This window comes from Callospermophilus lateralis, chromosome 10 (genome assembly GCF_048772815.1).
Source record: "Callospermophilus lateralis isolate mCalLat2 chromosome 10, mCalLat2.hap1, whole genome shotgun sequence".
In the NCBI taxonomy this organism is placed as follows: Eukaryota; Metazoa; Chordata; class Mammalia; order Rodentia; family Sciuridae; genus Callospermophilus; species Callospermophilus lateralis.
Genome location: NC_135314.1, coordinates 60,341,085 through 60,364,125, shown reverse-complemented (window position 1 = coordinate 60,364,125; position 23,041 = coordinate 60,341,085).

The following is a 23,041-nucleotide window of genomic DNA, read 5'->3' as shown; positions in this document are numbered from 1 at the left end:
CAAGCAGAGGATGGAAAACATCTAAATCAGGTCAGGCCAGCCCACTGGCAGTAAAGCAAGCCAGTCAATGGAATAGTCAGCAGATCCAGAGGCACAAGCATGTACATCCAGAGGAACATGAGGTGGGCGATATCTAAAGCACAGGCTTAACTGAAGCCCACCAACTGGCAAGGGCAATGCCTTCGAGCAGAACAAGAGAACAGTAGGTGAAGCCAAGAGATGTGATTTGCACTGTGCCAAGTGAGCAGAATGGTCTCTGAGGAAATATCAGCTTCCTACCAACCAGCAGGCCTCCAGCAATATGAGAGCTGCCTGTATACTGCCAAGTGGGGTAGAACAAGGATCATGGTAGCATGCATGTAGGACACACGGGAATAGCTAAGCTACCACAGTGAAAGCCAACATGTGCCCCTGGAATCTTGTTGCTCAATAGCCAAGCAGAGCCTGAAGGGCTGGAAGAGCAACCCATAAAGAGGCAGAAGGTCAAGGTTCAAACTCCATCTGTGCCACCAACCACATGGCCATGGACTGAACCTCTGCAATGCTCTTTAGAATGCATTCCTTTTGGTCACCCAGGAACTGCAGAGTTCCCTCTCCAAGCCAAATTCATTCCCTGACCTGTCTTGGAGGCCTCCCATATGCTGACAGTCATCCCTAATGCCACCATCCCATTTTGACTTGTCTGGTTTTGTGACCATCTCAAGACTTGATGGTTTTGTCTTCTCCTTCATGTATGTCCCTCCACTTGATTTTCAGTCTGTGCTCTCACATAATTTACTGACAGTCTGTAACACTCTCCATCACCTGCAGCCAGAACATCCTTTCCCAGAACTTACATCACCTCTATGAGCACAAAAAGGTCCAGGTTGTGGTTATTCCAATTTGGCCCACTTATTGAATAAAAGCCATCTGTGCTGTAAGCACAAAATATAATATGTTTAGATTTTCTGTTCCAACATCTACCAGGAAGCCTAAAACTAAAACTGAACATGAGTAACAGTTGGAAAAGTAAAAATTGTTTCCCATTATCTGGGCATATTATAGTCCATTTACCCTTTTAAGACCAAATGCTATCAGGTCACAGGTTATCTCTTCTTTTAAATTCATGATAATGTAAAAAAAAATCATGATAATGTGATTATCTTTAGTACACCACACAGCTGAGATAAAACTACTCTTGATGAATAAATGTTTTATGTGATATCCAAAGGAAAGAACTTTCCAGACTTATAACAAGTTATAGTTCTATAGGCACTAGAGGAGATACCTTCCATAATTCTACAAAAGCAACCTCTTCTCTCTTTCCCTCTACTTCTTTACCCTTCTCTTCTCCTCCTCCCTCTTTTCTCTCCTAAGTTCTATTTCATTTCAGATTGTGGAGGAGAAGAGTCCTTTTTTAATGTAGTATCTCTCCTAGGTTCCTCTGGTGTATCCTTCAATGTTGCCATAACACAGAGCCAGAGGCTACCCAGGTCACTGGGGGATGAATACTCTGAGGGACCTGGAAAAAATTCTACAGTGGGAAAGAAATAAAAAGTGGCCAAATTTACAAATAGATCTCCATATGTCAACATCATTTATTAAATATTAAAATTTAATTGATCAGAACCAGCTAGTGCTGTCTTAATGCTATACAACATTATTGGACTAGGACATCAGGATCATTTTTATGTGGCATAACTACATAGATAAGCCGCCATGAAGAAGACCACTTTATTGGGTCACAGTCATATGGAAAAACTTAAGATATCAAGAACAACAACAATAACAAAACAACGAAGTGCCACTATAGCTCTATGGCTATAGGAATGAATGAATTTTGAGGAGTCGAGAAGATTATTATGTAGGTACCGGAGACATTTCTCTTTGTTTCTACTCTTCTTCTCTTATCCTCTATACTACTCAGCTCTTGTGAGCTGACAAAACCATCATGTAAGAGATAGAGCTTCATTCTTAAGTTCCCCCCTGAAGTCTGAGAATTTAGGTAACAAGAATTGCTGTCAAGGTGGTTTCACAATGGTAGTGACAACAAACTACAAACCGCAGGGCAGCAGTTTATGAACAGTTTCCTTTAAGAGCCATGCTATTACTTTTCATACTAATATACATACTAAAATGCTATCATTCTCAATTCCACCCTTGTTATCTCCCCAAACCTTGTCACAGCTATAATCTCTTATTTTAAGACCAGGCAGGTCCAGAGCTTGCTTTTGTATATTTCTTCTACAAAGCAACACAGCTCTATCTTGGCAGAGTATCTCACAGGCTACTCAGCACCACAGGAAATGATAACAATAACAATTTCTTCATTATTGGTACTGTTCTGCATGATTTTTTTTTTTTTTTGAGGAAAGGGTACCAGAGAATCCCAGGATTTTCCTTCTCTTCTGCACTGACTTGCAAAACATCCCTTGTGGGCTATAGTTATGGCATTTGAGAATATAGGGGAAGAAATAAAGATTGTGATGTAGGTCAAATAAAATGAATAAAGAAGTATATGAACTCTGAAAGTGATAAATCAAAGGACATAAATCTGTTTACCTGCTATGAAAATACAAAATGCATGGATTTTGCTTTTAAGACACTGCCATGCTTAAAACTCTTCCAGGATTTTCCATCCCCTAAAAATTAAGTCAGCATTCTATAACATGATTTTCTGACTAGTCTTCCCATGAACTGAAGCTCTCTTCCTAGAGACAATGTTTTGTTTTGTCTTGTTTTGTTTTCCCAAGCTTCCCCAGGCCTGGTCCCTACATGTCTGTTCTGGCTGTATTGTATCTTTATTCAGTTTCTCAAACATACATGGTTGTGTCCTCTTTGGGCATTTCCCCCTGAAATATCCACTCAATTTTCCCCTTCTGTGGTTCACCTCCTATTCATGCTTTCAGGTACTACCAAAAGCCCATTTTCCATAACTCACTCTGTATTGAATTTTTTAAATTAATTTTTATTGTTGGTTGTTCAAAACATTACATAGTTCTTGATATATCATATTTCACACTTTGATTCAAGTGGGATATGAACTCCCATTTTTACCCCATATACAGATTGCAGAATCACATCAGTTGCACATCCATTGATTTACATATTGCTATACTAGTGTCTGTTGTATTCTGCTGTCTTTCCTATCCTCTACTATCCCCCTCCCCCCTCCCCTCTTCTCTTTCCACCCCCTCTACTGTAATTCATTTCTCCCCCTCATATTTTTCCCCCTTTCCCCTCATGTTTTGTCTTGTTTTGTACCTTCTCCTCTCTCCTATAATGCTTCTCCATCATAGCACTGATGGCTATTGTCAGGTGAATACCTGTCCCCTTCTGATGCATAAAGAAAAGATGATATCTACCCTAAGTACCTGTGTGTCATTGTGTTATTTTGCAGTGTGCTTTTTAGAGAATAGAAGTGGTCTTCCCTCCATGCTTCAAATGAATCAAAGAAAATTCTTACTGACTGTGGCCAGTGGAAATAATCTAGATTTGGAAAAGCAGCAGTCAAGTTACCATGCCTGTTGGAGCAGCCAGCAAGTTTTTTCTGTAAAGAGTAATGCACATAGACCTGCTTTTGGCCACCTCTCCTAGGAAGGGTCAAGAGTGCCATATTGCTCAGACTTTTCAAACAAAAGAAACTGTACGGTCACAGCAATGAGAAACCAGCTCGAGGATGATCAGGTTATTATTTAATCTTATCTTGAATACAGCATAAAAGGCACTTTGTTGAAAATACCCTTGTGATTGGATTTGGCCTCTCATTTCTGAATGTTTGTTCACTGTGATTAAAAACACCTAATTAATGAGTTAAAAAAATGAAGGAAAGAGAAGAGAGTATTCCCATTCTAACTAATTTCCTAAAACAAGCCTAGAATCTAATATAGTGTCACAAAAAAGATACTCAGAAAATATTGGTTAAGTGAATAAATTCTAAACTATCATCAAACAGTATGACATATGATATGAAAGTAATCAATAAAAGTAAATATATATATATTTCTATTTTATCACCTGAATAATATTGTTATTTAACCAGATAAAGTACAGATTATTCTGATAATGCTTTTATTCTTCAAATGTCTTCTTTTTAATGTTTATTTTAGTTTCTATCTAAAATCAATTGAGCTCAATAATGGTATACAAAACATACACCTCTTGATTCACTGTCCCTACAAAATTCCAAAAAAAAAATATTTGAAATATTAGGGTCTGATAAACAAAACAGATATGGGGCTAAATTTTGTTATTGGTTCCAGAAAGGAGAAAGGAGGAATGAGTAGAGAAGTAGCAGCATTAAAACAGGCATTGGCTTTCAAATATCTCAGACCCTGCAGTAAAGGATATCTCAATGATAGGGCATTATACAATAAAACGAGTACACACACACACACACACACACACTACACACACAGGACTAGGAAGGACTAGGAGTGACTGAAACTGATTCTCTGAGGGCCTCTGCTTCAACATAATTGCCTGCAGATTTGGATCTATACAAATACAGTTTGGTCTGTTTCAGGGTATATCTCTTACCTATAGAATCTACTATTTTCGGGTCATAACCCTACTTAGTGACCCTTCTGGAGCATTTCACCAGAGGACCCACTAATCTATGACATTTCACCATCAGGGCACCCCTTATTCTGACACCATCTGCAAAGAGTCACATTGCACAAAATCTATCTCAAATTTGTTTTCCCTCAAAACCCCAGCTACAAAGCCCATTGTGCTCAGTAACAGAGTAGAACATGTAAGAGTGAAGTGTCCTTCCCATCACTGTGACCAGTATATTTGTTTCATATTCACTCTGTACAATGCTACTTTTGGTGCAGCAGAATTACAGCCATGGCAAGTTGGGTTTATAATATCACTATGCTTGGGATTTTTATTCTTGGGAGAATTTCTGTGACATTGCATATTTCACCTGCTGGACCCTGGCCCAATTGTAAAAACAGCCATTATTTATAACAGATATTAATGGCATGAAATAACATGCATAAATTCAAGTTGGTGGGCATTGCCACCTTCCACTTCCATTCTCCAGGGAGGATTGCAACCAAATCAGTATCTTTGGCCCCCACAGCCCAAAACAGATTTCCTGCAGCTTCTTCTTAAGGGAATGAAAGCTGCTTAGAGCAGCGTGTAAATTCATGGCAAGAAGCAATAAAGGTGAGTTTTATACATTCCCATTATTGCTTCTACGTCTTTGCAATAATGTTTATTGACATGTTTGAGCGGAGCACAAGCTGCAGTTCAGTTCAACTGCCTGTGAAAATGGGACATTTGTCAAGAAACAAACCTCGCAGTTTTTAGTGGCTCTGACAGTGGGTATTAGAAAGGATATTGATGGAAAAAAAGAGAGTAGGCAGACCTAGGGGGAGAGTGTTAAGGAATAGACTCAGCACAGATGCCTACAGTGGAAGAAAAGGGGATGGCTAAGGATGTAAAATTGAACACTAAACACATTGAGTGACCACCAGTTGCCTTGAAGCATATGCACTTGTATAGGGAACATCAACAAAAGCTCCCTTTATCTCCAGGAGAAGGCTTCTACTGTGATGCTTTCATTGGGAATTTGATCCTCTCTTGCCTTTTTCCCCTCAATAGTCCATCTCTGATGATACTGGTTCTTAGAGTGTGTATGTCTCTGTTCCTCAAAGTTCTCACAAGCTAAAAGGTGAGCATAGAAACTACATAGCATAAAACCTGCTTTTAGTAATTAAGTCAGGTGCTCAGTACTTCCTAGGGAATATGCTAACTGTGGGTGTGAGACACTGCGGTAGATCTGGGGTTGTGCACAGTCCTTTCTCTCAAGTATTCTGCAGTACTACAGCAGAGCCTGTTGCATTCATTAATAAAATAGAGTAACTCCCACAGAAATTTTCTACTGGAATTATTTTTATTTTCCTTTCACCAATAACCTAAATGACTATTTAAATGTTGGGGACTAGAGAGACATTTAAAATACATACCTATTCATACCCCAAATGCAAGTGTGTTTCAGGTCTTCAAGGTGGCAAAATGAAAGCTACTAATGGCCCTTTTTTTCTTGCCCAGATCAGCATTTGGGAATCTCAGCCTCTCACACCATTGCATCAGTACCCTCTCTGAAGCCACTCTGCCAAATTTCCAACACAGATTTCTAAACAGTGCCTGAGCCTGCAGAATCAAATCAGATCCTCTTTCCCCTAAAGTTCAGTAACACATTTTTAACCAATGAATTTAATTCAAGGGAATATTTTACTTTCTTGATATATGATGTAACATGAAAAGATCAATTAATATTAATTTTGGACAATAGAAATAAGCATATGATGCCACAGTACAATAGTAAGATTGTCTTGTCCTGGAAATGTCATCACTGTCAAAAAAAAGTCAGAGACTAATTATATCAAGGCAAATTGAGTTGTGTGGAACCTTAATTACAAGTTGACATTCATTTCTGCCATCCATGGGTTAACAAAATTCCAGAGTTACAATTTCACTTAAATCCTTCTATAAAGTACTTTTCCACATAAATTTTCATCTGCTCTCATTCTCCTCCCTCTCTAAACCCATAGCTTAGCATTTCATTTCAGACTTGCTATCTTTTTCCTCCCAGTGCTCTTTGTATGTGAATCAAACTTGCCTTCACTACACCATACCCTACATTTAGCAGGCAGGCTCACAGTGTGTAAAAGGGCTGTTAGTACCACAGAACTGTCAATCATCACATTGACAGAAAGACACTTATAAAACAAACTGTTTAACGATGACATCTGAGATCTAGTTTCCCCCATTTCCCTAGTCTGCAAGAACTCTGTCATACTAAGAAGTTCTAGCCCTGCTTTGATCACTACACTACCAAAGAATCTTATTTTTCTTTACTTGATACCCATCCTCTCCTTATGATGGGCATTCTAGCCTCTTCCTCTATTGATGCCATTTATATTCATTTTAGGCTTTGGTTTGGCAAGCAGGAATGGCCTCCTTTTTATTAACAAATGGATGTCTCAACCAATGCTTACTTTGAAAGGCAGGTGTACTAGGGTGTGTGTGTATGGGTGTGTTGGTGAGAGTAAGAGCTGTGTGGGAGGGTGAGAAGTGTGTGTGAGAAAGAGAGAGAGAAAGGGAGGGAATGGAGGAAGAGAATGAGAATGAGCATGTTGATCAGAAATTACTTGGCTCAGAAAAAGTAATTTACTGATAAATGATTATCCATTTAGAGGTAACCAGTGTCAGCAAAAGCAGCCTTAAATTAATCTGTCTACCAATCCTTTCAGATCTTAGGCAGCATAGTCGAAAGCAAGCCGGCTCAGCCATGTCACAGAGTCTCTCATAAACAGTAATAAATCGCCAGAGATTTCATTTCACATCTCAGCAATTCTAGCCCTAATGTGATGAGCAGAAAAAGGTGGAGGGTTGAGTGCCAACACTGAAGAGGGGAGGAACCGTGAGATAGAAAAGTGCCAGCCCTCACCCTGCAGGGGTGCCTTTCTATCAGAACTCAAAAATTCAGACCACCAAGATCACACAGGCAAGATTCATCAGTGACTGACACAGGAGGCTAGGAATGAAAAGTGATGACCCTGCCAGTTACTGGAGAGATTTGTTGGGCAAGGCACCCAACAAGGTGATAGCCACCTAAAAGTCGGGAGAAAAATGAAATGAGATTATTTGTATGAATGGTATAAATGCAACACACAGCTGAGTATGGTGGTGTCTACCTCTAATCCAAGCAACTCAGGACCCCATTTCAAAAAAAACAAAACAAAACAAAACTGTGGATGTAGCTCAGTGGGTTCAATCCTGAGTATCATAAACAAATAAATAAATGTACTCCACAAAGGGTAAAGAATGTAGCACCATAGAAGTCTACAGGTCAACAATTTGCCTACCTGTGCCAGGCAGTATCAAGGCACAATGGCTCTCCAAGTGCTTATGCTGTAACGGACAAGTGAGAGAACTGTTAACAGAGCTTTAGGAAGCATTTTGGTCACCACTAGAGCAGAAGCAAGCACAAACCACTCTAGAAATATAGAGAATATAGTTTTTGACACAAAGCAATATTATTATTGTGGTTCTCTGGCACATCATTAACATCTCAATTTCCCCTAGGAATTTGTTAAATCCTTTGCACCTCAACACTGAAAAATTTGTTTGCCTCTTGGCTTCCTTATTGAAAATAATGTAGCACCTGCAATTAATAATAAAAATAAACACTCTAGACATTTTAATGTCTGGGGCTATTACATATTTTAACATGTTATTACTCTAATAACTCAGTGTGCACATCTAATTATTATTTGGCACTTACATGGACTCTCCTTTAGGGAACTGCTTTTAAAGTATTGACTAAAATTCAAAAGTACTTGTTCTTTGGTTCAGTGAACAGATGAAGGAAAGATGGAAGGGCATTAACCAACTCAATCACTTGATTTTAAATATGCTATAAATAATCACAATGAATATCACTATTAAAAATATTAGATATAGGATATTTTTATTATCAAGTAATGCTACATATAAGTTGTTTATGTTTGGAAGAGACTTTAATATCAATTTTCATCCTTCTTTTACTTTACAACCTTATTTTTCTGAACAGGCAACAAATATTATTTCCATTTCACAGGTGAGAAGCTGCAGTTGGATGAGGGCACTCCACATGGAAACAGTTCTGATCTCCAAGGCCCAGGAGTTGGCGAACTAATTCATTGCTCTCAATGTCAGAGGGTGATTTTGCCCAAAGTACCATGGTCCTAAGGAAAGGCTAGAAAAGCTCCTGAAACAGGATCTAAAAGCCCTCAGATTCTCAATGGTTACTCTGAGTGACTAAAATTAAGAAACTGATTCTTGCAATAAACTTACTCTACTTATCAAAGGAACTATTGGTTTTTTTAAAAAAAAATCATCATTAGAAAAATATGTAGAAATTATGAACTCTTTTAAAAAATTAAATTTATCTAAACCATGCCAAATTCTTTAGTATGCACATAAATTAAAATGTTAACACAATTATAAGATTATAAAATACCCTTGATTTAAGATATATATTTTTAGATGAGGTTGGTATAAAATGCTGATCTTAATGGTGTGAACTAATTATAGTTCAAACTATAAAGTGAAATATTCAGAACATATTGCTAAAATTTTACTTATGAAATGCCAGGCCATAAAGATATGTGTAACCATTCAGTGGTTTACTATACACCTAAATTTTCATCAAGATATTTTGAATTTTGTGTGTGTGTGTGCATGTGTGTTTGAAATGTCTAGCACATACAGCTTCTACTACCCATATGCTTCATTATTTAACATAATCAGACAAAAGCTGCATTGCTATTGGGGTATAGTGGGCAGAGAAGCCCTGATAAAATGTCAGGAAGGCCCCTAGGAGTATAAAGAGCACATCACACACTGTGCAGTTATAGCCCCTCTCACTTAAATATTCTATATCTTAAGCAGTCTTAAGATTTGCTTATAAATGCCTAATTTTAGTTATTATTTGGCAATTCCATGGATTTTTTTTAGGAAGCTGCAAAAGACCTTTAAAGCATTGATTAAAACTTAAAGTTCTCATAAAGTGTTTATCATCCTAAGAACAAATCTGACTCCACTACATCAAAGCTGACTCTTGGTAGCCTTCATAATATATTTGAATATATGGCATTTAAAACACTGAAGAACGTGTCTCAGCCCTACTCTTAAACCTCAAGTTCTGCCACTCCCCAGTAATTTTAATGGTCCTTTGAGCATCCACTCAAACCTGCACTTGCTAAACCCTCATTGCAGTAGATAAACCTGTATATCTAACAGGAAAAGGTAGGAACAATGACTGAGCATGGCATATATTCAATTTTACCTGTTTACTAAGTTGACAAAATAAAAGTGACCTAAAAGTAACTGGCATTTTTTGTTGTTGTTGTTATCCTAGAGTACATCAAGTTGGGGCTCAAAAAATTGAATTGAAGGTGTTGATTATAATAAATTTGGAGTCGATCTGTTATGAAAACCCCATTCCACCCCCCACCCCCAAAAAAAGAAAGGCTATTTTTGCAAAGTTATATAAACACATCTTTAAGTTAAACTACAAACTATTTTGAAGGAGGTATGAGAAATGCTGAAAGGGGTTGAAAGAAATAGGATCTACTACACTCATTTTTCTAAGATAACCACCACACTTCAGTACTCTACAGTCACTGACAAAGATACACTGACGAAGTTGCTTCTGGAAATATCACCTGGTGGTTAAGGAAAAAGCCAGCACTTCATTGCACTCCATCATCTGGTTTACAGTGTTTGGATTTGTAGCCACAGCTTCATCCTTTGCCAAAGACTCCATACTGCATGCTGTCATTCACACTGCCAGACTGCACGTCGGCCAGGATTTATGGATACCACGCTGCTCCCTCATTGCTAAGAGCAGATGGCTGGGCTGAGGGACAGCAGATTGCCTAAGGGCAGAGACAAGGGTGTGGGGGAAGAGAGGCTGTGGTAGCCACAGACACACTTCATTCTCAGATGAGCCTGGGAATGATCACTTCCAGGAGTGTCTCTCCTTGCCTTAAAGGCTCTCATTAGGCAAACTGAGATTTGTGGTAAGTTTTAGGAAGGTTGGGAAAATCCTCAAATTGAATACAAAATCACTGGGAACATTCAAATATTTTCTCTTTTCTATCTCCTTATATATCTTCATGGATCCTTAACCTTCTTTGCCCTATCTTAAAGTATGGTATCTCTGTCTATATTGCTATCTAATGTGGGATTATATTTTGGAATATTTTGAATTATTTCAATTACTTACACACCTAGAATCACACATTGCTCAAGATAGACCTAAAAAAACAAACAAACAAACAAACAAAACAATAGGTTTGATTCAAGAACAAGTGACAGTAAAATCTGAATCAAAGACATCATAACAAGGAATTCTTAAAACAAGTGTGATATAAATCATAACAAAAAAATTCATGGGTTGTATCCAGACTGGATGTTCCTGGTCATGTTATCTTTTACAAAAGACGGTAATGTACATAGCAGTAGGGGTAAAAAGAAGAAATCTACCAATATCCATTCCCACCACTTTACCACCACTGAGGAAGAAATACATTGGAGCAAGATTGATGAAATAAAAAGGATGTGCTGGGGATGTTTGTGTTCGCCTATAATCCCCAGCAGCTTGGGAGGCTGAGGAGGAGAATCACAAGTTCAAAACCAATCTCAGCAACTTAGTGAGGCCCTAAGCAACATAGGGAGATCCCGCCTCAAAATAAAAGAATAAGTTAAAAAGAACTGGGGATGTAGCTCAGTGGTTAAGTGCCCCTGGGTTCAGTCCCCAAACCCCTCCAAAAAAAAAACAAGGAAGGTGTGAGTCAGGTTTCAAGCAGGGTAGGTAAAGCCCCACCAGGCCGTTATTAACATTGTGCCTCCTTTAAGCAGCTTTCCTTGACTATACCGTTCATAGTTAGAGTGGCACACCTTCCTTTCTGCTGCCCAGATACTCAAATTCCAACTTTAGCACTGTATCTGTCAGTTCCTACTGATCTCTTTATACGTTCATCCCAGTTGTTGGATGGTGAGCTCTCTAAATGTATGGATTTTGCCTTAATTCATTTTAAATCCATGGCATCTAATATACAATGGACTGAAAAATGTGGTTAAACATTTGTGCAAAAAGAATGCTTCTGACAGCTTCACTGAGAGTTGAAGATGAGGAAGGACTCAGTCTACAACTGTGCTTAGTGTGTAATACACAATTGCAATTTTAGTCTCTTCATGTGCATTCACAGTAGTGTTAGCTTTAGAGTCAGGCAATGCAGGCCATCCTACTCACACTGACATTTCAGGGAGGTAAGGAAGGAAGGAAGTTGAAGATTGTCAATTTATGAAGCTACTTGGGACCGATTTTTCTTCCTCTCTCCCTTCCCTCCTTCCATCAGTCATTCCCTCCCTCCCTCTTTCTTTTCTTTCCTCCTTCCTTTTCCTTCTTTCACTTTTCTTCTCCATCAAACTGTGATACATTTTAAAGATTTTATAGGTACTTATATTTCCAAATTTAGCCCCATGATAAAACTTAAGTTTAAAGAAGGGAAGTGACTTGTCCAATGTCACCCAACTAGTTGGTGACAGCACCCAGGAGCATTGACTCTGATCTCCTGAATCTGTCTTTCATGTTATCAAGTTATTTCAGTGCTTTTATTCTACATCCCAACATGCAATAAAATAAACATCAATGGTTACAATAATGCTAATATTGTCAAGCCTTTTGAAACATTCTACACTGTGTCAGTTAATTGTACAAATCTCTCTGGTTCTACATCTTCCCACAGGAGTTTAGAGGTTTTAACACTTCCAAGAATAGAATAAATCCAGGATAATAAAGATGTGGCAGAAAAACAAACACTGTGCTTAGCGGGTTAGGAAACCAGATTGAACACAGTAAAGGGTATGCTGAAGACAATGCTTAATTGGTAAATCAGTATGACAAGGCTGGCGTTCCTCCCCATCTGTGTTTGTTGGCATGGCTCCTCACACCACCTCACTGCATTGTCTGGGAAGGTCTACAGTGTGCTTGCAATGCTCCATTTATCTTTGTACCATCAGATGCAAAGTCACTCTATGGTGCATCCCTGAGGGGGAGTTTCTACCACTGGTATTAGCAACTGGAAAGAAAGTAGATATTGTTCAGTCATTGCAAGCTCAGTCATCCCAATGATTCTGTACCCATGTTTGAAACAAGGGGTGATACCCCTTGCTGGGAGTGTTGGAAATGTGTGGGGCTTTTTGGGTCATCACAGTAAATAACAGCTTCTGCTAGCATTTAAGGACTAGGAAAACCAGCTGCCTTGCAATTCAGAGGGCAACCCAGTGCAACAATGAATTGGCATACCACAATGCCAAAAGCATTCCTTATCTTGAGAATCACTGAGAGGATTCCAAACTTCTATGTCCTCTAGCAACTCAGACAATAAAGGGAAAACTAGAAGCCTGTGTCAAGCTTCAATTACAGGTGAGCTACCAGGGTTTACCTTTATTGGAATGGAGATTAAAGTTATTGGGTTTTACTAAGTGAAAAAAAATAATGTAAGTGCAGAGCTCTTTTTGGTGTGGTTGAGGTTATGTTGATTGGCTGAGTAAAGGTTTAGACAACTTCACTGTTTCACCATCAAAAAATTGTTAAAAGTGTAAAGTTTTCTCATTATTAACATCTTCTATGGAGTCAAAATCCTTAAAGAATGTAGGGAAATCAGGGTGCTGTTTATTAAAAAAACTATCACCAGCACATACCTAGATATATAAACAGGACACTGTTTTATATAGCTACACGGGATTAGCTACACTGGACTAGCCACTTTCACTATAAATGAAGTACTAGGATATCTGAGCAAAGAGGCCATGGCACCACAGAGTCTGGGGATACCTTCCTGAGAGACAAGCTGCCTTCATGATCTCCACAGCTTTGCCAATTAAAACTGCTGCAACTCTCCAACCTCCACAGCCTTGTAGTGGTTCCTCTTGGATTTGTGCATAGCATAATCTCTTCCCAAATATAATCCAATAGACTTACACTTCTACAATTTTCCAAACTCATTGATCAGGTAAGTACATAGGTGATTTTTCTTCAACTTAATTCAGAAAAAATGTATTAGGCAATCATTCTTTCATGGGATATACTTTAATTAGTCTCCTATCAATCAAGTATTTACTAAATACCCACCCCTTGTCTGGTCCTATGCCATAGTCAGTAAGGAATGGAAAAATGAGTAAGGATGGGAGATATCCTATCCCAAAAGATCCATACTCAAATGGAGAAACAATAAGTAAGAGTTTTAAGCAGGGTTCTTCAGCCATGGACTGAGTTTTGAAAAGATACAATGAGCTATATGTTGAAAATTAAATAAGTAGAAAAATACATTTAGGTAGAAGAAACAGTGAGCTAAGGGTGTACCTTTCCTATACCCTCTGGCTCATCCCCTATCTTCTATGGCATCATTTATGGTTCCCCTATTTCCAAAAGCCTTTACGTTTAAAGACCTTAGTCTTCTGAGTACCTAGTTCATTCTAGGCTGTTACAAACTTCAGAACTTAATCATATGTTGTCATGAGCCATTCTATAGCAATATTATGCATCTATATCTTGTCTCCTGAGAAATCTGGTAGTTCCCCTGTATGCAGAAACCACACTATATTTTGGCAGCTCATATAAAAGTGTGCAAAGAACTATTCATGCAGTTGATCAGACACACAGTGCATGATGGCTTGTTGGCTTGAAAAGAAGAAAAATGAGAAATTAGGAATGAAGACAAGGATTGGGGAGTGTCTAACAAAGACCAAGTACAACTGTATATGAGAGCTACTGCAGCCACCATGATGCTTCAGCATCCAGCCTGGCATCGAGTACAAAATAAGCACTACGTAAATAGTTTTTGAGCTTAATTAATATGAGACTTGGTATTTATGTGGTGATTTCCAGGAAGTACATTGCTTAAGGGAAATAAGTCATTTATAGGGGAGAGATCTGTAATTTTCTGCTCAAAATTTGGCTCTCTAATAATGGAGGTCACAGGGCTTCCATTATCTTGCCCTAAACTGACCCCTTTTAATGCCACAACAAAGGATTAACCAAGGTTGTACTTTCCAGAACCACTGTGACTTGAGAGATTGTGTATTGTTGTGTCTTTTTTCTTAAGAATTTTAAAGTTGCTGACATCCTCTACCCTGTCGTCTCCGGTTCCATTTCCAGTTACGGCCGAGATATGCTTCTCTTCATCTCTCACGCACATATTTTTGACTAGAGCTTCCTATGATTGGCCACAGCCTTGTTTATGTCTCTTTAGTCCGAGACCCGTTAAGATTTATTTAAACAAGTTATCATACTTTTTTTTTTTTTTAATTTCCCAATGTAACCACAGTGCCCAGCACAGTAGCAGGCACATAGTAGGCACTCAGTAATTATTTGTCAAATGAATGAATGGCATGCTGTTTTATAACTTATGAAGAAACAACTGCCATTTTAAGATTCTATTTAGTCTTGATTCAGTCTGTGTGCTTTAGTAATGCAGATTCAAATTTTCTCTTAGCTCCAATCTTGGAATAATTGGTCTTGGACCTTATAACATTCTGCATTTCAAATTCTTTTCACTGTCTGCAGGGCCAAACATACACATGCTCCCGTTGATGTATTATCAGTAAAGTGGGAGTTTCAGAATGCATGGAGCTACATGGAGCTTATTCTCTTTTTTTGTTTGAGTTGTCTTTAACCAGAATTTGGAAAAGTAAGAAGACAACCTTATTTAGTTGTTTGTATATCTGTGGAGAGGACACAGAGGATAGCTGAATTAATAAAGATCAAGTCTTGATCCTTGGCTGTCAGTTCCAGCCTGTTTTGTTCAGCGCATTCCGGATGATAGGTAAAGAAACCAACACTCTAGGGTTAGGATCTTTGAAGGCATAAGAGCAAAACTGCTATTCCCAGAGATCAGAGTTCTCACTCTTTCTAACCTCTCCTTTCTCTGACCAAGTTTCTGTTAGCAGCTGGTTCAGGAGGGAGGACCAGAGCTAGATAAAGCAGCAACTGTGTCATCTGCAATCCATCGCAAAGAGCTGCTATGTGAGCACACATACATTTAAATATTTGAAAAGCTTCTTTTAAAATGAGTATCAAAATGACAAATAATCCAAGTCAGAGAAAAATGCCCCAACGTTTCCCTATCTCCCTTTTCTCATTATGGAGATAAATCCCAGATGAATCTCCAGACAGCAGAGGGGGTGGGAAGAATAGTAGCAATTGCAGCCACAATGGCAAGAGAAATGTCTGCAGAAACCTTCCTGCCTGGAAGAGCAGGGGCCCTTGGTCTTACCTGCTGCCTGCTAGTAGAAAAGCAGAACACTGGAGACTTCTTTGGCCATGGGGAGGAGCCCTGGTGCTGAGTCAGGAGCTGGGAGGGATAGGTGGGGGTGGTGAGAGCTTGTTTACTTTGGGTTTTCTCTACTGATAGCTTGAACTTCAAGGGATTTGGAAGTTTGATTCGGATTAGTGTTCCAAAGCAAGGCTGTTTCTCACAACCTTATCCAGCCCACTTATGTATGTAAAACTACATGGGGAATTTCAGGAAAATAAGCTCTCTAGGGAGACTCCCAGCCTCACTGCCAGAAAACAGTGCAGAAGCCAGCCAGCCAGAAGAAATGCCAGCTCTAATGAATCTTTCCCTGCTTATGACCAGAATCTCAAAACAGGGAGAGCTACGAAAAAGAGGAGCAAGGGCAATAGGGCCCTGGGGAGTTTCTGAGGCCAGGCTTGTGAGCAAGAAAGGTGAATGGACTTGAGTTCGCAGATAATTTATGGACCGGATTCTTCTGCAGACCTAGAGAGTACAGGGGTGGCAGACTTGGAGATTCTAGCATCTGACCCAGCTGTATGAGCTGCCAGCATGGCCCTTCTGCTAGGTTTGTCTGGTGGATGGAATTAGGGTAACCTGGCTCTGGGCAGTACCTAGTTGCCCAGCTCAAGTGCTATTTCAAATGCAAGTTTGTGTGTTGCCTCTGAGAAGCGCTGTGAGAAGTACAGATGAAATGAGCGCCATCACTTTGAGAGTAGCATCTGCATAAATCACTGTCCGGTGCATTCATTCCTAGTGACAGATTAATTCCTTTCTCAGGTTTTGCTTAAGAGTGTACTACGGAATACTAATACTGTTTCCGAGAGAGAGAGAGAGAGAGAGAGAGAGAGAGAGAGAGAGAGAGAGAGAGAGAGAAAAGAGAAAGAGACAGAGACTGACTCAGTTCTTCTCAGTACAGTGAAAACTAAGATGACAGGGTGTTAAATGAGAAAGGGTTTCCGACCTGCCCCAGCAGAGGAAGCTTATATAAAGATTATGTTGTAGGATGTAGATTGTGGGGAAAACCATAGCTACTCATGATGTGTCTCCGTACTCTAAAAAGCTATAGGTTGTCGACTGACACTGATGCTATTCTGGGAGTTCTGCCTTAGTCCATTTTCAGCCTCTCTTTTAGGAAGGGTGGGGGCTGTGTTGTCTGTGGAGGGAGAACAGGGCTGATGATTTGATGTCATTCAATTTTAAAGATGTAAAGGAAAATATTTCCCGGAAGTATTCCCTTGAAAACAGCTCTGAGACACATGCCAAGTTCCTAGAAACGTGAGAGAGGAAGGAAGGCAGGAAGGGAGGGGGAGCATGTTACCTCCCAGGACTGGTTCCTCCGTGGGCATGTTTCTGAGCAGGCACCTGAAAAATGACTGTGATGGTATTTGCAGTTTATCAAGTCTTCCGGCAGAGGTGTCAGGCATAGAGAACTCACTTGTCACTCCAACATTGCCTGGCATTTGCTAACCACAACGAGGAATGGAGGGCAAAAGGATTACAGAATTAAGCGGCACTGGTACAGCAGCTGGTGAGGGGCTGAGATTTAGCTGTCACTTTGAAGAAAACTCCATTTCATTTTGTGATTAGGAAGGAGTGAAACTTAAAATAGGTGGGCTGGGCTGGGCAGGCCTTCAGCCAGGTCTGCAGGGGAACAGCAAGGTCCTCTCTGCACAGAGGACTCTCAGCTAACAGTTTGCACCATCCACTTATTTTCCCTCTGGATGCCAAGAGAAACCCATCACAGCCCAATAAAGTCCAATTTCACAGTTATGGAGAAATTGTGAAATAGGGCCATGACTCCATCAGAGAGGTTCTCCAGCACCTCGGACAAGTCCACACCTGTGCCTCAGCCTTTCTTTACCTGTAGGCTCTGCTCCTCGGCTTGTGTGTCCCAAGCACATCTACTGCTCTATTAAGAACCAGCTAAGCATGTTCGCATTACATCTACCTGCCGCCCCCAAGCCATCTCACACTGTACCTAACTCCCCTACTAAGCTTCTCCATAGTATTATAACTTTCTCTTGCAGATGAGAAGAGTTGAATTAGGTATTCCACACACTGTGCTGTCAATGTCCTCTGTGCCCTAGGCTGAGGATGGGAAAAAGGGTGACCAGGGTACCAGACAGGGCCTAACATATAATACATACTTAATACATATTTTAATAAAATAATAATAATAACTTTAATGTTTATTCTCATAACCCAATTGAAATACTCCCATATACACATGGTTGTTGAAATCTATCTGTATATGGGTAGGGCACAGATCTTTTATTCTACATCTGTATATGTACTGATTTGGCTCTTTGATCATTGTGAATTAGGTTACATAAGCCAAAATGAAACACAGTATTAACTGTGAATCTTTCCACTCAACTAAGCTAGTAATGGGTATTCAATTTTTGCCACATACATCAGATAGAGCACTAATCTCCAGGATATATCAAGAACTCAAAAAACTTAACACCAAAAAAAACAACCAGACCACCCAATCAATAAGTGGACTAAGGAACTGGAAAGAAGATATACTTTCATCTACAAATATATGAAAAAATGCTCAACACCTCTAGTAATTAGAAAAATGCAAATAAAAAGTACTCTAAGATTTAATCTCATGATAGTCAGAATGGCAGTTATGAAGAATACAGATAACAATAAACGTTGGTGAGTATTGAGGGAAAAGGCACACTCATACCTTGCTGGTGAGTCTGCAAATTGATGCAACCAATCTGGAAAGCAGTATGGAGATTCCTTAGAAAACTTGGAATGAAACCACCATTTGACCCAGATATCCCACTCCTCTAATAATCCTGATATTAGAAACCTACCCAAAGGACTTAAAATCAGCATACTACAGAAATGTAGTCACATCAATGTTTATAGTGGCTTAATTTACAATAGCTAAACTGTGGACCCAACCTAGATGCCCTTCAATAGATGATTGGATAAAGAAACTGTGATATATATGCACAATGGAATATTACTCAGTATTAAAAGAGAATAAAATTCTGGAATTTTCAGGTAAATGAATGGAGTTGGAGAATATCATGCTAAGTGAAATAAGTCAATCCCAAAAACCAAAGACTGAATGTCCTCTCTGATAAGTGGATACTGAACCATAATGGAGGAGGGGAGGAACATTGATGGAGCAAAGAGGAGGAAGGGAAGGGAGGTTGCATGGGGACAGGAAAGATGGTGGAATGAGACGGACATCATTACCCTAGGTAAATGTATGACATATATGGTGCGATGCTACATCCTGTACAACCAGAGAAATGAAAGGTTGTGCTGCAATTGTATACAATGAATAAAAATGCATTCTATTTTTATATATACCCAATTAAAATAAATTAATTAATAATAAAAAAGAAAGGTCTGAGAGAAAACGTGAGTAAATGTTTAAGAAATACACACAAAGGTGAGTTGGTGATTACAAATGTAGTGGTACCCCCTTAATTTGTTGCATCTGTTAATGATGAGTTCAAGATTAGCCTTTGATTTTATTTCCTTATAGAGTTTCTAGGATGAGAATAATGTAACTTGTTGATAGTGCTGCTTGTACAGAACTGATAATCCTGGTATTAGAAACCTACTGCATGTAATTAATCCATTGTTCTTCTCTGTGTACTTGTTACCATCTTTGTGATAGCAACATTTTGGTTTTAAATTTTTCATGAAACAAAAATTTTTACTATATCCAGCTGGTATCAGGGATTTAGTCTAAAGTTTCAGGTATGGTTTATATTGGGAGAAATTCAACTCAATCCTTTGTCATTTTTTCCATGAAAATATAAGGTGAGAGATTTATTGTTCAACATGAAACTAATCAACACCTTCAAGGTTTAAACAATGAAACATTATATGGTGTGCCATGTAGCTAGGCAGGAAAACTGACAATTTTTTTGAAAATTATTTTATACCAATGGTAAAAAATTTAAAAAATGACTTTATGCTCACTTAATTAGTGAATATAATTCACAAGGCCATTTAATTTCCCATTCGTACATTGATTCACTCACTTAACCAGCATTCCTTGGCATTGTTTGCCAAGAATGGAGAAAACCACCACACAGTTCCTATTTCCAGATCTCTTAAAAATTGCTAAGAAAGCATTACAATAAATAATGCCAAGACATCATCAGAATATAAGACATTTTTGTGAAAAATTCAGTGCTAAGTACCCAATCCACAGGTTGAAGCCTAAATCCCCAAAGTGACATTATTTGGAGGTAGGATCTGTGGGAGATATTTAGGTCATGAGGTTAGCATTTTCATGAATTAGTATCCATAGAAGAGGAGACATGGAAGAGATGATTGTTCTCTGCTCTCTGCTATGTGTGGAGACAAAAGGAAGAAAACCATCTGCAAACCAGGAGGAAGTGGGTCCTCAACATACACTGGAAGGGGCAGTGCCTTGGTCTTTTACTTTGTTGCCTCCAGAACTGTGTGAAATAAATGTTTGTTGCTTAAGCTATCTAGTTTATAGAATTCTGTTACAACAACCTGAACAAAGACATTCAATGATAGCATTAGAGACAGACTATATCTAGGACAAGAGAACTTCAAGAAGTTTACCTAAGTAACAGTACAGTTGAGCTTTAGCATAAGAGAAGGAACTTCTCAATTTAATGAGAGAGAGGAGTTATCCTTTCTAATTAAAGGGTTCAGAATATGCCAAGTATAGAATCATAGGTATGTTGAGGGACTAAATAACATTTTATGAGTATAGAAAGCAATGCAGGTAGAGATGTGAGTGAGGCTATTAGGAGGTAGAAGAACCAGATCATGAGAGACCCCTTAGATTTCATAACTAATTTATAATTGTCACTCTAGGGCTCAGAAATTACATTAATTGAGGTTTAATCATTATGAAAATTATCTTACTTCTACCATCTTTAATCTTTAATCTTTCCTAAATATTTCATTTTCCTTTAATCCTCTTCTACACAAGTTTCCATAGAACATATGTGTGTGTTTGTGTATGTATATATAATAAACACAATTCCCCCTTAATCAAAGCTAGCTTCTATTGAACTTTGAGTCCAGTATTATCTTGTTTCTATGACTGTGGCATGCACAGTCGGGACAAAGGCTAGGACTTAAACTTTCTCTGATTCTTCATAGTACTCTGCATAGAATAACCTCTTTGGAAAATCCTATAGCTAATATTTGACAATGATATTTCTCCTTTACTTTTAATACTCACTAATTGTTGAGATACACATTTTGAGAAAAGCCACTAAAGCACTGCAAGCAGTTTCAAATTCTGAAGTGTATAAACAACTCAAAGCTCAAAAATGTCTATCTGTTTACAAATTCTTCAGTGGTGATAGATAAAACTTCCTCGACCTTCCCAGAATTAATTCCCAAAGTTATCATCTTCAAATTCTCTTTCCCCTTATGATACTTTAGAAGGATGAGCTCTAAGTTGCTTTTGTTAAAAGAGTGATTTTGAAGAGTATATTCGTTAAACAATGTTTCTAACAGAAATATGAAAGTCTATCTTAATTATTACGATTTAAATATTGACCTAACTATTTTATTAGGTATAAAAAGTGTTTCTTTAAAAATATTTATGTGGTTTCCTCCATGCTGAGTTGTGGCACTTTAATAGTACAGTGCAAATGTCACTCCAAGTAGGCCTGGAAGGAGGGGTTAATTACTGGTGCCCTTCTCTAAAGATGACCCCACAGATTGTTGCTTCAGATCAAGTTGCAGTGAATCCATGTTCCCCAAAGCCTATAAACTCCATGATCAAATGAAGAAACAGAGAACATTATATACCTTTCCACCTGATCTAATCGGGCCTAAAAGTGAGTGTTAAGTGTATGTCAGAGATTATGCCTACATGAAACGAAAATATGCAATCTAAGCATGTCATCAATAATGCTGACCTAAATCTTCCATATGCAACCTAAGTGGTAATTCATATTCCCATAAGCATCCCATTTCAGTTAGGGACTATAGGTTTCAAAACAGCATAATACCAACCTTTGTACCCTTCAGAATACAAAGTTACCAAATGGGTGGAAATACAAAAGTCAGGCTTTGTGGCTTCACTTTCCTCCTGAAAATATCTGGTTTCAGTTCAGTAGGCTTTGTACTAATGGGTCATCTTAGCCAAGTCCAAGTTCTGACCTCTGGTTCTTCCCTCTAGTCCTTGTCAAAGCCAAGTCTATGCCCTCTTCATAAAATCCCTTTCACAAATTTTGCCTCAAAAGACACCTCTCCTCTTCTTCAAACACTCTTTGAAGGTTATGTCCCTGTGCAAATGACCAGTCTTACTTCAGCAATTCCACAAACTGTGAGTATGTGATTTTTTTTTTCATGGTGATCATAAGTCTTTATGAAACATTTATTAACATAGAGGAAAGTGAGACACCCTACATCTGATAAAATTCATGGTGTGAAACTGTCTGACTTAGCAACCTTTGCTTGTTCACAATTAAATGCCAAATCTCTGAAGGAAATCTCCTCCTTTAATATCTACATCAAGAAGTAATAAAGGTAGACATATTTTCTGACATCCTCAGGGCTAGCAGGAGATTGACTACAGTTCTGTCACTAATGAAGACCCCGGGAGAGTAACACAAAATAGTATGATAAGTGAAACTTCTGTCATAAAATGACTTGGTCATTTTTTTGAAGTAGATGTATTTTGAAGGTCTCTTTAATGAGTTACTATTCTTGAGTTCTTTCAGATGGTCTAGTTTTCTTGATAAGATGGAGGAAAAAACTGAGTGCAGAGAAACACCAATTTTAGCAAGTGTTACTTATTTATTCACTAGACCCCTCCCACCCACCTAATCCACAGAATTGTCTTTTGTAGGTATGCCCATCTTGCTTCCCATGAAGATGGTATCACACTCTTTTATATTATAAATTGCCAACAATTCCTCTGAAAAATAGCCAGAAGCCCCAAATATTTCTTGTTCTTTTAATATGTAAATATCTATCAAGCATTGTAGGCTAGAGGAAAAAATAAAGAAAGGATGAATGTTTGAGAAGATAGGCATATTTAACCTGATTAAACATTATACAACATTATATACTATACAGGCATCAATACACTAAAATGTATCAAAAATACCACATGGTAACCCCCAAATATGCACAATTTTTATGTTTTTATATACCAGTTAAAATACATTTTTAAGACTATAAAATAAAAAATGTATACCAGATTATAAATTGGT